The following is a 14,714-nucleotide window of genomic DNA, read 5'->3' on the forward strand; positions in this document are numbered from 1 at the left end:
ACAATTATAATGATTTTCTGTGTTATTTTTATTAATCCTTAGAACGTGTGTTGCACGCACTTTGTTTAAACAAAACAAGCAGTTTTTAAGCCTTAATCCTGGACAAACATTTAAAAATAAACAATCAAGGAAAAACGTTTTACACATTTGCTCATTAATTTTTTAACAGTCATTCAAGTATGAAATTATTAAAATATGGCAAAAGTAGCGAAATTATTTGCTCATTCATAGAAAATTAGTTAAAAACAAAGATTTTTTTAGAGTGTGTGTTTTTCGAAAATGTCACAGAGCAGGATTAACATTGTGAGTGTCTGTATTTAAGCAACAAAGGCTTAGTGTAACAAATCCTTCAAAATGTTCATATATTTTTATTAAAAACTAAAATCCTGATCTTACTGCTAATACGAGAAGCGAGTGTGTTAAGTCAGGACACATGTGGAAATGGGAAATTTTTTTGTTTTAATAAGAAATTAAGCCAAGTAAAACTAAACATTTGTGGCTAAGTAAAGTAAGTAAATATGAATGAATATATTTGGCTGGGTAAGTAATGACTTATTGTGTGTGTTTGATATTTATTTAAACCACAAAATTACCGGATAATTTGTTGGGAACATGTTGTCTAAATATACCAACTAACAAATTTTAAAAGTCACTTGGCTAAACATGATTTAGTTATTTTTTTTTCTAGTTTACTCATAATATCCTTTTCCTGTATTACTCGCTGTAATTCTTGGCTGGAAATTTCAAATTCCTAACATATGTTGTCAGTATCGATAAGGAATTTAACCGCCTGTTTAACTTAAATGATTTACAAGTTTCGTTTTTGTCTATAGTTTAAGGGTTTTTCTAATTTAGTTTATAGTTGTTTCGTTTTTTGTTTAGGTAGCCTAATTATAGGGTCATGCTTTATAATTATAGTTTCATCAGCAATTAATATGAAATAAGTTTGAGAGAGAAGTTTAGAACATGTTTTCATTTAATTGATTTGTTAAATGTTTTTTCAATTGTTTTGTAGAGGCTGCTAATTATTACTACGTGGGAGTTTTTTGATAGCCATATGGTTTGGCAGAAAAACAAAAGACTTAAAAAAGAAAACTTGTTTTAATATGGTCTGCGAAATGAGGAGAAACCAAAGTGCAATCGTTACAATGTCTTACATATATTCAATTTTGAGATATTTAAACAATAAAGTACCCACAAGTTCCCACTACTTTTAACAAATTTGTCAAAATTGTTTCTGAAAACAGACAAATTACTTACATTTAAAACAATCTGTAACTCAATAACAATTTCTGCTCTAGTTTTTCCATGACTTTGACATTGTAGCTCCTTTGGTATAACTATTCTATGCAGCCTGCCATTTGTCAATGTTAAGAGCCTGAAATATTTATAACTTTTTTCTTTATAATACTAATAAACCATGACTTATTTGAACTGCTTTAAATCATGCTTGACTTCATAAATAAAATAAAATATTCAATGCAAATTATGATGGTGGGTAATAAACGCTAGCAAAATGAGCTACTCATACTTAAGGCGATCACAGTTTACTTGCAATTCTATTTATTTGATAACAGCAATTGTAGAATTTTATAAAGTCTACGTTGAGTATCGAACACAGGTCCTTATGCAGTCTAAGTTCAGCTCCAATCGAGTTCAATTTTAGTTTCAATCGTAGCCTTTGTTAATCCTCATTCGAAGGGCTTTATGAAGTCCTAGAGGATATTCGTTGTAATCTCAGTTGAACATCAATTGAAGCTCCATATTTACTCTACTCTGATCTTCGATCGTAGGGGTTTATACAGACAAGTTTAAGCCTCAGTAGTCTAAGTTCAGCTTCAAATGTAGGTTTTTAGGTGTTCTAAGTAAAGCTATAATCGTAAGTCTTTTTATTATCCAAGTCGAGCTTTTATGTTATCAAACTTGGGCTCGCCAGAGAGATTTTCTATAGAAAATTTATCTGTTACCCAGAGAGATTTTCTAGGTCTTTATATAGTCAAAGTAGGGTTTAGATCGTAGATTTTTAAGTCCAATTTGAGCTTCAGCCACAAGCCAATACAAAAAAGAACTCGAATATTCTTTAAGAATTCAACAAATTGATGTAATGCTGGTTTCTGAAACTCATTTGACGTCCAAAAATTAATTTCGTATAAATGAATGTATAATATATGATACCAAAGATCTCAGACATGATGAAAAATATCCCTAGAGAAATTATTCAAGTTGAATCCTCACCGGAACTATCTTCAAATCACTCACCCACTATTGTCAGTTTATTGAGCGATGACAGTCATATGAATTAATTGGCTTAAACATAAAGAATATCTCAGTAAATATTCCTCCGAAAACATTCTACTAAGAACACCTGAAAACATCTATCACTCGCATATCAATTTCGATAGAAATCTCCAACTGGCTGCACAACATGATGCCCAAATTCGCCGATAAATTAGATATAATAGAATTAATTTTGCAGATGTCGAACTGTACTTAAATAAAATCGTAGATCTCTATATAGTCCAAGCTGACCTTTAATCGTAAGTTCCTTTGTGGTCTTTAATTGCAGGTCTTTATGTACTCCAAGTTGAGTATCAATCGGAGGTCTTTATTTAGTCTATGTTTAGCTTCAATCATAGGTCTTTATTCAGTCCCAGTTGAGCTTCAGGCGTAGGTATTTATGTTGTCCATGTTGAGCGTCAATCACAGGTTTTTATGTAGTCCAAAGTGAACTTCTATCGTATAGTCCAAGTAAATCTCCAATCGTAGGTCTTTATGTCGTCAAAGTAGAGTGTTAATCGCAGGTCTTTATGTAGTCCAGGTTGAGCTTCTATCGTAGGCCATTATGTAGTCCAGGTTGAGCTTCTATCGTAGGTATTTCTATACACGTAGTTGAGCTTTTATCGTAGGTCCTTATATAGTACAAGATAAGCTTCGAACGTAGGTCCTTATGAAGTCAATTTGAGCTTCAATCACAGGTCTTTATGATGTTACAGTTGAGGTTTAATCGTAGGTCTTTATGCTGTCGAAGTTGAGAGTCAATCGCAGGTCTTTATAGTGGCCGATATGAGCTTCTGTCTTAGGCCCTTATATAGTCTAAGTTAAGCTTCAAACGGAGTTCCCTATGTGGACTAAATTAAGCTTCAACTGTAGGTATTTATGTAGTTCAAGCAGTGCTTTTATGGTTGGTACTTATACAGTCTAAGTTAAGCTTTAATCATAGGTCCTTATGAAGTCAATTTGTGGTCTTTACAATTACAGGTCTTTATAAAGTTCTGGTTGAGCTGCAATCGTAGGTCTTTATGTTGTCCATGTTATGCTCCAATCGCAGGTCTTTATGCAGTCCGAGTTGCGCTACAATCGCAGATCTTTATGCTGACCCAGTAGAGTTTCAATCGAAGGTCCTAATGTTGTCCCAGTTGAGCTTCAATCGTAGGTCATAATCCTGTTCAAGTTAAGCTTCAATTGTAGGTCTTATTGTTCTCCAAGTTGAGCTTCAAACGTAGGTCCTTATATAGTCCAAGTTGAGCTTCAATCGTAGGTCATAATGTTGTCCAAGTTGACCGTCAATCGCACGTCTTTATAAAGTCCAAGTTTAGCTTCAATCGTAAGTCTTTATGTTGTCCAAGTTGAGCGTCAATCGTGGGCCTTATATATTCCAAGTTGAGCTTCAGTCGTAGGTCCTTTATGAAGTCAATTTGAGCTTCAATTGCAGGTCTTTTGCAGTTCCAGTTGACCTTCAATCATAGGTCTTTCTTTTGTCCAAGTTGATGGTCAATCGCAAGTCTTTATGTAGTCCAAGTTAAGCTTCAATCGAAGGTCTTTATGTCGTCTGAGTTGAGCTACAATCGCAGGTCTTTATGCTGACCCAGTAGAGTTTCAATCGAAGGTCTTAATGTTCTACAAGTTGAGCATCAGTCGTAGGTCATAATGTTTTCCAAGTTGAGCTTCAATCGTAGGTCTTAATGCTGTCCAAGTTGAGCTACAATCGCAGGTATTTATGTTGTCCAAGATAAGCTTCAAGCGTGGGTCCTTATATAGTCCAAGTTGAGCTTCAACTGTAGGTCTTAATGTTGCCCAAGTTGATCGTCAATCGCAGGTCTTTATGTTGTCCAAGTTGAGCGTCAATCGTGGGCTCTTATATAGTCCAAGTTGAGCTTCAGTCGTAGGTCCTTATTAAGCTTCAATTGCAGGCCTTTTGCAGTTCCAGTTGACCTTCAATCGTAGGTCTTTATTTTGTTCAAGTTTATCGTCAAGCGCATGTCTTTATGTAGTCCAAGTTAAGCTTCAATCGAAGGTCTTTATGTGGTCTGAGTTGGGCTACAATCGCAGGTCTTTATGCTGACCCAGTAGAGTTTCAATCGAAGGTCTTAATGTTCTCCAAGTTGAGCGTCAATCGTGGGCCCTTATATAGTCCAAGTTGAGCTTCAATCGTAGGTCTTAATGCTGTCCAAGTTGAGCTTCAATCGCAGGTCTTTATGTTGTCCAATATAAGCTTCAAACGTGGGTCCTTATATAGTCCATGTTGAGCTTCAGTCGTAGGTCCTTATGAAGTCAATTTAAGCTTCAATTGTAGATCTTTTTTTGTTCCAGTTGACCTTTAATCATAGGGGTTTATTTTGTCTAAGTTTATCGTCAATCGCATGTCTTTATGTAGTCCAAGTTAAGCTTCAATGTAGTCTGAGTGGGTCCATATGAAGTCAATTTAAGTTTCAATCATAGGTCTTTATGCAGTCCCAGTTGAGCTTCAATTACAGGTCTTTATGTACTTCCAGTTGAGCGTCAACTGTGGCCATTATGTAGTTCAATCTGAGCTTCTATCGCAGGTCCTTGTATAGTCTTATTTAAACTTTAATCTAAGCTACAACTGTTGATCTTTATAAAGGTGAATCGTTGGTCATTTCGTAGACTAAATGCAACCTGAAAGGTATTTCTTTAGGCAGTCCATGGACAGCTTAAGTCGCATGTTTTCATTTGGTTTAAGTCCTGCTTTAATTTTTAGTCTTTCATTTTCAATTGTAGGACTTTACATAAGCCCACATGTACTTGACTCTTTGGCCTTTATGTAGCCTAATTAGTGTTTCAATCATATGTCTGTATGTAGTTTAATTTGAGCTGCATCATAGTTCTTTTTTGAGCCTCAATCGTTGGTGTGATGAGCTCCAATCATTGGGCTTTACCAAATGTTCTTTATATAGTCTAAGTTGATCATCAAGCATTATTCCTTCTTCATCCCCAGTTTAGCTTCACTGGTAGTTCGTTTTATAGTAAGTACAAGTTTACCTTCAATGAAGGATGTTTTTAAAGTCCCAGTTTACCTTCATTCATAGTTCTTACTGCAGCTCCAGGTTATATTCAATACAAGTTCTGTTTTGGACCCAGCTTTTATTTAGTCATAGTTTTTTTTGCCATAAACCAGATATTTTGTTTTGATGCTTTTTCTTAATCATTTTGTAGTTGAAGATAATTATACTCTACACCACTATAGTGGGGAAGGTATTAGACGTTTGAGCTGATATTTATAACTGCCAAATTTATTAGTCTAGCACCATCTTAGAATATACCAATAAAATCAGAATAGCTTTCTGAGTCGAATAAACAATGTCCATCCTTCCGTCTGGCTGCAGTCCAGTTCAAATGCCCAAAGTACAGGTCGGAATTTAGAAGATATTTCAATAATATCTAGCACGTTAATTTGTTTTTCGGCCCAAGGATGAACTCAATTGAAACTGGCTGAAATCAATCCATTATTTCACCTAGTCTCTATACAAATGTTCTCCCAAAATTGGAATTTATTGGTCATAAATGTTGTCTGAGGTATCTACACAAATTTTGCTCCAAATAAGTTTTATATATGTAGAAGTGATGTCACCAAATTTTACTTTGATCGCGGTCCATAATTAGTCATAGCTCTCATAGAATGGCCACTTTCGAAAATCACTTTAGCGAGTATAAATTTCTTAAAAATGTTGATATCCACATAGAATTCAGCAGAAATATGTTTCATATAGAAATTAATCAGGCGACCTAATTTTATGGTGATTGGTCCATAATTGGTCTTTCGAAAATCACTCACGAAAGCAACAACATATTTTTGCTCATTTACTCAGTGTTGGGCTCGAACAGTCATACTTTCTTACTTGTTTTACCTTCTTTTCTATTTTCGCAATATTTTCTGGATTTGCTATCTTTATTGCTGAATCATTTTGAGTCATGTAGGGTACCCCTACTAACTATCTTAGGCCAACATGCCAATGTATATTGCAACACGATTTCAACACCATTCTGACAAGAGGTGGTATTTTCCCATTGTAGTTTTTTGTTTTTTTCTGTTTTTTGACAGTGACATTGTTAATGATTTTCAAACATATTTTTCATACCACAAATAATCACTAACTAAATAAAACAATAAATATTGTTAAACATGATTAAAAGCAAAACTACAAGTAAAATAATAAATAAGCAATATATTTAGAAAAAGGCGTGAGGTACGCTTTTCTCGATAAACAAATAAATCATTTTTGTTTTTATTACAATACGAAAAAAACCAAAGTTATTGGAAATAAAGAATAAGTTATCAATATTATTACTTATTATTATTATAATATGCATATAATTATATAAAATTCTTAATGAATGAATAACTAAGACAAATTTAAACTTGACCTAATGATATTTACACAAAACAAAGTAAGTAAATGAGTAAAAAAGGTTTAACAAAATCCTAGCAAGACTTAGAGGCTCCATTAGAATAAAAATGTCTTCCCTCTTTTTGTTTATTTTTTTTTTTGTATATTTTGCTGAAAACATTCTATATTTACATAAATTCAGTTTTAGTTTGTTTTGTTTTGTTTTTTTTGTTATTAAATTAAAAAATACTTTTTCATACCATGACTAATGTTTAAGGTCGTTTGTTCATTTGTGTGGCTTTAGATGAATTGGAGTTTGGAGGCTGCTTAACTGACGGTTGGAAGGAAGGTGGAGAAAAAGCTCAAAAAAAAATAAAATAAAAAGATGATGCTATAAACGTTTTTCTGAAATGCTTTAAAACACGTACTTGTATTCGTTATAAAATGTAAGTTTGTCTGTTCATCTGCCAGATAGTTTTTTTCTTTATAGTTTGTTGTTGTTTTAAGCCGTGGTTTTTAACTGTTTAGCTGTCGTTTTATTTGACACATTTGAAGCTTTTTTTTCTGCTGGGTTGGCTGTTCAACTGCAGCTGTTAAACAGGTGTTCTAAGGTAATAAAAGTTAGTGGTTTTGGGGTAAAATGTACTAAAGTTATATTAAGGGAATAATAAAAGCAAACATTTTCAATATAATGGACTAAGAAAGAATAAAACTTAGATTTGTCTCGGAAGAGTCTTAGCAAATCCTCCAGATCTAAATTCTAAATATCTTCTAGTAATCGTGGCTTTTTCTCTTCTAAATTTCTGCCAGCAATCGTGGCCTATTCTCTTCTAAATTTCTGCCAGCAATTGAGGCTTTTTTGCTTCCAAATTTCTGCCAGCAATCGTGACATTTTCTCTTCTAAATTTCTGCCAGCAATCGTGGCTTTTTCTCTTCTAAATTTCTGCCAGCAATCGTGGCCTATTCTCTTCTAAATTTCTGCTAGAAATTGAGGCTTTTTTGCTTCCAAATTTCTGCCAACAATTGAGCCTTTTTTTCTTCCAAATTTCTGCCAGCAATCGTGACATTTTCTCTTCTAAATTTCTGCCAGCAATCGTGGCCTTTTCTCTTCTAAATTTCTGCCAGCAATTGAGGCTTTTTTGCTTCCAAATTTCTGCCAGCAATCGTGACATTTTCTCTTCTAAATTTCTTCCAGCAATCGGGGCTTTGCTATTCTAAATTTCTGCCAGCAATCGTGTCTTTTTCTCTTCTAAATTTCTGCCAGCAATCGTGGCTTTTTCTCTTCTAATTTTCTCCTAGCAATCGTAGCTTTTTCTCTTGGAAATTTCTGCCATCAATCGTGGCTTGTTCTCTTCTAAATTTCTGCCATCAATCGTGGCTTGTTCTCTTCTATATTTCTGCCAGCAATCTTGGCTTTTTCTCCTGTAAATTTCTGCCAGAAATCGTGGCTTTATATCTTCTAAATTTCTGCAAGCAATCGTGACATTTTCTCTTCTAAATTCCTGAAAGCAATCGTGGCTTTTTCTCTTCTAAATTTCTGTCAGGAATCGTGACATTTTCTCTTCTAAATTTCTGCCAGCAATCGTGGCCTATTCTCTTCTAAATTTCTGCCAGCAATTGAGGCTTTTTTGCTTCCAAATTTCTGCCAGCAATCGTGACATTTTCTCTTCTAAATTTCTGCCAGCAATCGTGACATTTTCTCTTCTAAATTTCTGCCAGCAATCGTGGCTTTATCTCTTCTAAATTTCTGACAGCAATCGTGGCTTTTTCTCTTCTAAATTTCTGTCAGCAATCGTGGATTTTTCTCTTCTAAATTTCTACCAGCAATCGTGACATTTTCTCTTCTAAATTTCTGCCAGCAATTGAGGCTTTTTTGCTTCCAAATTTCTGCCAGCAATCGTGACATTTACTCTTCTAAATTTCTGAAAGCAATCGGGGCTTTGCTATTCTAAATTTCTGCCAGCAATTGTGGATTTTTCTCTTCTAAATTTCTGCCAGCAATCGTGGCTTTATCTCTTCTAAATTTCTGCCAGCAATCGTGACATTTTCTCTTCTAAATTCCTGACAGCAATCGTGGCTTTTTCTCTTCTAAATTTCTGTCAGCAATCGTGGCTTTTTCTCTTCTAAATTTCTGCCAGCAATCGTGACATTTTCTTTTCTAAATTTCTGCCAGCAATCGTGGCCTATTCTCTTCTAAATTTCTGCCAGCAATTGAGGCTTTTTTGCTTCCAAATTTCTGTCAGCAATCGTGACATTTTCTCTTCTAAATTTCTTCCAGCAATCGGGGCTTTCCTATTCTAAATTTCTGCCAGCAATCTTGGCTTTTTCTCTTCTAAATTTCTGCCAGCAATCGTGGATTTTTCTATTCTAAATTTCTGCCAGCAATCGTGGCTTTTTCTCTTCTAAATTTCTGCTAGAAATTGAGGCTTTTTTGCTTCCAAATTTCTGCCAACAATTGAGCCTTTTTTGCTTCCAAATTCCTGTCAGCACTCGTGACATTTTCTCTTCTAAATTTCTGCCAGCAATCGTGGCCTTTTATCTTTTAAATTTCTGCCAGCAATCGTGGCCTTTTCTCTTCTAATTTTCTCCTAGCAATCGTTCCTATTTCTCTTGGAAATTTCTGCCATCAAGCGTGGCTTGTTCTCTTCTAAATTTCTGCCATCAATCGTGGCATGTTCTCTTCTACATTTCTGCCAGCAATCTTGGCTTTTTCTCCTGTAAATTTCTGACAGCAATCGTGGCTTTTTCTCTTCTAAATTTCTGCCAGCAATCGTGGCTTTTTCTCTTCTAAATTCCTGCCAGCAATCGTGGCTTTTTCTCTTCTAAATTTCTGCCAGCAATCGTGGCTCTTTCTCTTCTCTATTGTTCTTGAACATGAAGGAAAAATAACTGCGATCATGAAAGTTTTTTTGTTTGATTTTTAATTTTCCTTAAAATCCTACTTTCTGACTTAATCTTTTCTTTCCACCACCTCACTTAATAAGCAAATCATGACGTTTTAAGTTTTATTCATAAACATTTTTTTATAGAGATGAGCACGAATTTAGTATTTTTTTGCTATTTTGTTTTCTGTTACTGGCAAAACTACTAGTAAATATATTAAACTTAAGAACGTAGTATTCATTTGTTTTAAATTTAAAGCAGACAACAAAAAAAAAACTAAACAGCAGACCCAACTAAGTAACACCCGTACATAAAAAATAGCATACAAAATCATCTACCTTTAAATAGCAGCAGCTCTAGAAAATATACAAAAAAAATAACAAAATTATATTGCAATTGCTGGGATGTAAAACAGAAAAAAACAACATTACAAATCGTGATTTTAAACTAAATGAAATTGAAATTAAAATAAATTAACAAAAAAAAATAATAGAAATTAAATTAAAAAAATACGTAAATTTTTATAAATAAAAACAAATTGTAATTATTGTAAACAAATTAAGGGTAAAATGGGACTGGCCAGAGAACAGGAACAGTCACAATAAAAAATAAAATTAAAAATTATGTGAGAACTATAAAAAATAATTAAGGGCCTGCGTCAGAAACACTAAAGTAAAACAATTTTCAAATTTTTGTATGAAAAACACTCAAGAATTATTTAAAATCTGAGTGATTTTTTTACAGAAATTTGAAAATTGTTTTCCTTTAGTGTTTCTGAAACAGGCCCTAAGATTGAGGCTAAATTTGGATTATCAAAATAACTACGATTGAGGCTAAAATTGAGACTCTAAAAGGAACTAAGATTATGGCTAAATTAAGAGAATGAGAAGAAATGGAATGAAGTCTTAATTGAGAAAATAAAAAGACCAAGTATTGAAGTTGAATTTATTAGGCAATAAAAAGAAATATGATTGATACTAAATTGATATACTAAACTTAAGTAAAGCAACTCCAAAGACCTATGATGGTGGTTAAACTGAGACTATAAAAGAACCTTCGATAAAGGCTAATTGTACCCATAGAGAAATACTCATAGAAAGGAAACCAGATAAAAACTCACACCAAAAAAATATTCAAAATAATGATACATACATAATACATTTTTAGTACTTGCGATTTCAACAACTGAGTTTGGTTTTTTGACAGCAGATTTTCCGATCTATGTGTATTTATCTATGTAAATAACTCTGTTCGTAGAGAAATATACAGAGAGCGGAAACTCTCCAGTCAATTAAACGGACAGAACTCTAGAGGGTAAAATTACATTCAATGAAGATCATGTCAAGAATTTGGAGCATTAAGGACAGGTGAGACAACTTGATGTGGATAATCTTCTGGGATTGTCGAAAGATTTCTTTGGGGGAACTTATGCCTCTCAGAAGTTGAAGGAGATGTTTCCGTATTCTGACAATGAGCACCCCTCCTCCTCCTGCAGATGAAAACAAGGGAACTAAGAGAGACGATCGATAGAAGGTTGTCTATATGGCGCTAAAGTCAACAATCTTGTTCATCACTAGATATTGATAATACCAGCCGAACAAAAGAGGATAGGACCAAAAATGGCACCAGGAAATCTCTGGCCTTTCGGGCGAAGATAGAACAGAAAGATCCGGGGTCATTTGCTGCAAAGGAGAAGCACGTTCTCAAAAACTACAGCCAGGACGTCACTAGATTCAAAAGAATCTACTGCTCCGTAAGAGTAATATTGGAGAGTCTTCTACTGGGTAGCAGGAGGTGATTGCTGCTGTCAACCTGGCTAATACTCGTAAGGATGTAAGGTCGAAAACAAAAACAACTGAAGTTATAAATGATGTTCAGAGAGACTATCAAATCTGAATAGAATTGAACTGAATAGGGACCAACGATTGAAGTAGAAATTGCTAAACATTAAGACTTTCAAATGTAGCTTAAACTGAACTAAACACCTAAAATTTAAACTAAAACTCAATCAGATAATGATCTGCGGCTGAAGACTTGCGATTGAAGCGAAAATTTAACTACATAAAGACATACGATTGAAGCTAAATCTAAACTAGAAAAAGACCTGCGATTGAAGCTAAAATAGAACACTATAAAGATCACCAAATGAAACTAAAATTGAACAATATAAAGATCTTAAAATTAAGCTTAAACTGAACTACATAAACCCCTACAATTTAAGCTAAAATTGAGCTACAGAAAGACCTACGATTGAAGCTAAAATTTAAGTATATAAAGACCTAAGATTGAAGATAAAATTTAAGTATATAAAGACCTAAGATTGAAGCAAAAATTTAACTAAACGAAGACTAAATTTGATGCTAAATATAAACTGCATAAAGTCCTGCGATTGAAACAGAATTTTAACTACGATTGAAGATAAATTCAAACTACATAAAGGCTCTATATTGAAGCGAAATTTGAACTGCATAAAGACCTGTGATTGAGGCTTAAATTGAACTATATAAAGGCCTAAAATTAAAGCTAAATATGAGCTAGATAAAGACCTACAATTGAAGCTAAAGACCTAAATTTGATACTAAATTTGAACTACATAAAGACCTGCGATTGAAGCTAAAATTGAACACTATAAAGATCATCAAATTAAACTAAAATTGAACAATATAAAGATCTTCAAATGAAGCTTAAACTAAACTACATAGAGACCTACGATTGAAGCTAAAATTGAGCTAGATAAAGACCTATGATTGAATCTAAAGTTTAACTATATAAAGATCTAAGATTGAAGCTAAAATTTAACTACACGAAGACCTAAATTTGATACTAAATTTGAACTACTTAAAGACCTGCGAGTGATGGTAAAATTGAACAATATAAAGATCTTCAAATGAAGCTAAAATTGAACAATATAAAGATCTTCAAATGAAGCTCAAACTAAACTACATAAAGACCTACAATTTAAGCTAAAATTGAGCTACAGAAAGACCTACGATTGAAGCTAAAATTTAAGTATATAAAGACCTAAGATTGAAGCTAAAATTTAACTACACGAAGACCTAAATTTTATGCTAAATTTGAACTACATAAAGACCTGCGATTGAAGCTAAAATTGAACACTATAAGGATCATCAAATTAAACTAAAATTGAGCAATATAAATATCTTCAAATGAAGCTTAAACTAAACTACATAGAGACCTACGATTGAAGCTAAAATTGAGCTACATAAAGACCTACGATTGAATCTAAAATTGAGCTAGATAAAGACCTATGATTGAAGCAAAAATTTAACTATATAAAGATCTAAGATTGAAGCTAAAATTTAACTACACGAAGACCTAAATTTGTAACTAAATTTGAACTACATAAAGACCTGCGATTGAAGCTACATAAAGACCTACGGTTGAAGCTAAAATGTTACTATATAAAGATCTTCAAATGAAGCTTATACTAAACTATATAAAGACCTACGATTGAAGCTAAAATTGAGCTACATAAAGACCTACGGTTGAAGCTAAAATTTTACTATATAAAGACCTACGATTGAAGCTAAAATTTTGCTATATAAAGACCTGAGATTGAAGCTAAAATTTAACTATAAAAAGACCTACGATTTAAGCTAAAATTTAACTACACGAAGACTTAAATTTAATGCTAAATTTGAACTACATAAAGACCTGCGATTGTAACCGAATTTGAACTACATGAAGATAAATTCAAACTACATAAAGGCTCTAGATTGAAGTGAAATTTAAACTACATAAAGACCTGCGATTGAAGCAAAATTTGAACTACATAAAGACCAGAGATTGAGGCTTAGATTGTACTAGATAAAGACTTACAATTAAAGCTAAATTTAAACTAAATAAATACCTTCAATTGAAGCTGAAATTTAGCAACATAAAGACCTACGATTGAAGTTAAAATTGTTTTACATAAAGATCTACATTTAAAGCTAAAATTGAACTGCATAATTGCCTTCAAATTATGCTAATATTTAACTGCATTAAGACCTTCTATTGAAAATGAAATTTGACTACATAAAGACCTGCGATTGAAGCTAAAATTGAACTGAATAAAAACCTTGAAATGAAGCTACAATTGGCCTACATAAGAACTTGCGATTAAAGGTGAAATAGAACTTCATGTAGACCTTCAAATGAAAGGATAATTGAACTACATTAGATCTTCGATTGGAGTTAAAATTCAATTAGATTAAGATTTTAAAATAAAGCCAAAATTCAACTACATAAGAACTTACGATTGATGCTGATTTTGAGCTACATAAAGACCTGCGATTGAAACTGAAATTGGACCACACGAATACCATGAAATGAATCAATAATAGAGCTACAGAAAGACCTTTAAATGATGCTCAAATGACTTACGATTGAAGCTAAAATTAAACAACCTTTAAGTAAAACTAAAATTGAACAACATAAGGACTAACGACAGAAGCTTAAATTTAACTACAGTTCAGATCGACAATTCAGACAAAAATGTATGTTTTAATGAAGATAAAATTAAACTTCCTAAAGACCTATGATTTAAGCTTAAATTGAGCTACATAAAGAGCTTTAATCTAAATTGGGGTAAACAAAGTCCAACTGTTAAATGGGAACATTTAAATTATAACGATTGTTGCTGAATAAAATATCAAAAGGAATAAATCTGATAATTTGAAACTGCCACAATTGAGGCTCAAGTCGGACTACAAATGATTCTGCTATTGAGGCTACATTGGGGCCATACAAATAATTACTCATGTGTTTAACTTGAGCTTAAAAAAACACCAGCATTTGTAGCTAAATTGCGTTAATAAACTTAGGGACTACAAACTAGAAAAAACAATATTATTAAAATAAGTTAAAGGAAAATTTTCAGACAGTTCCAAACTCTTTAAATGATTTTATATTGCCACATTTTCTATTGTTTTCTTTTACAAAAACTTTTCCATTGACAGGGCACGCACTCCAACCTTTATCTACACCACAATTTGTTTCCTAAATCTCTATTTATTTCTGCCATAACTTAGACTTAAAACAACTCTAACAATACCCAATAAATTACAATAAATTACTTATTTGTTTCCGTTTTCTGTTTGTTATGTATTTCAAATAATGTAACAAAATCGTTTTATTTATTTAACCCGAACAATGATAAAATCTCATTTTAATAGTTTATTTACTAATTTTAAGTAGCCGAAA

The sequence above is a fragment of the Calliphora vicina genome, chromosome 3 (genome assembly GCF_958450345.1).
Source record: "Calliphora vicina chromosome 3, idCalVici1.1, whole genome shotgun sequence".
Lineage (NCBI taxonomy): Eukaryota > Metazoa > Arthropoda > Insecta > Diptera > Calliphoridae > Calliphora > Calliphora vicina.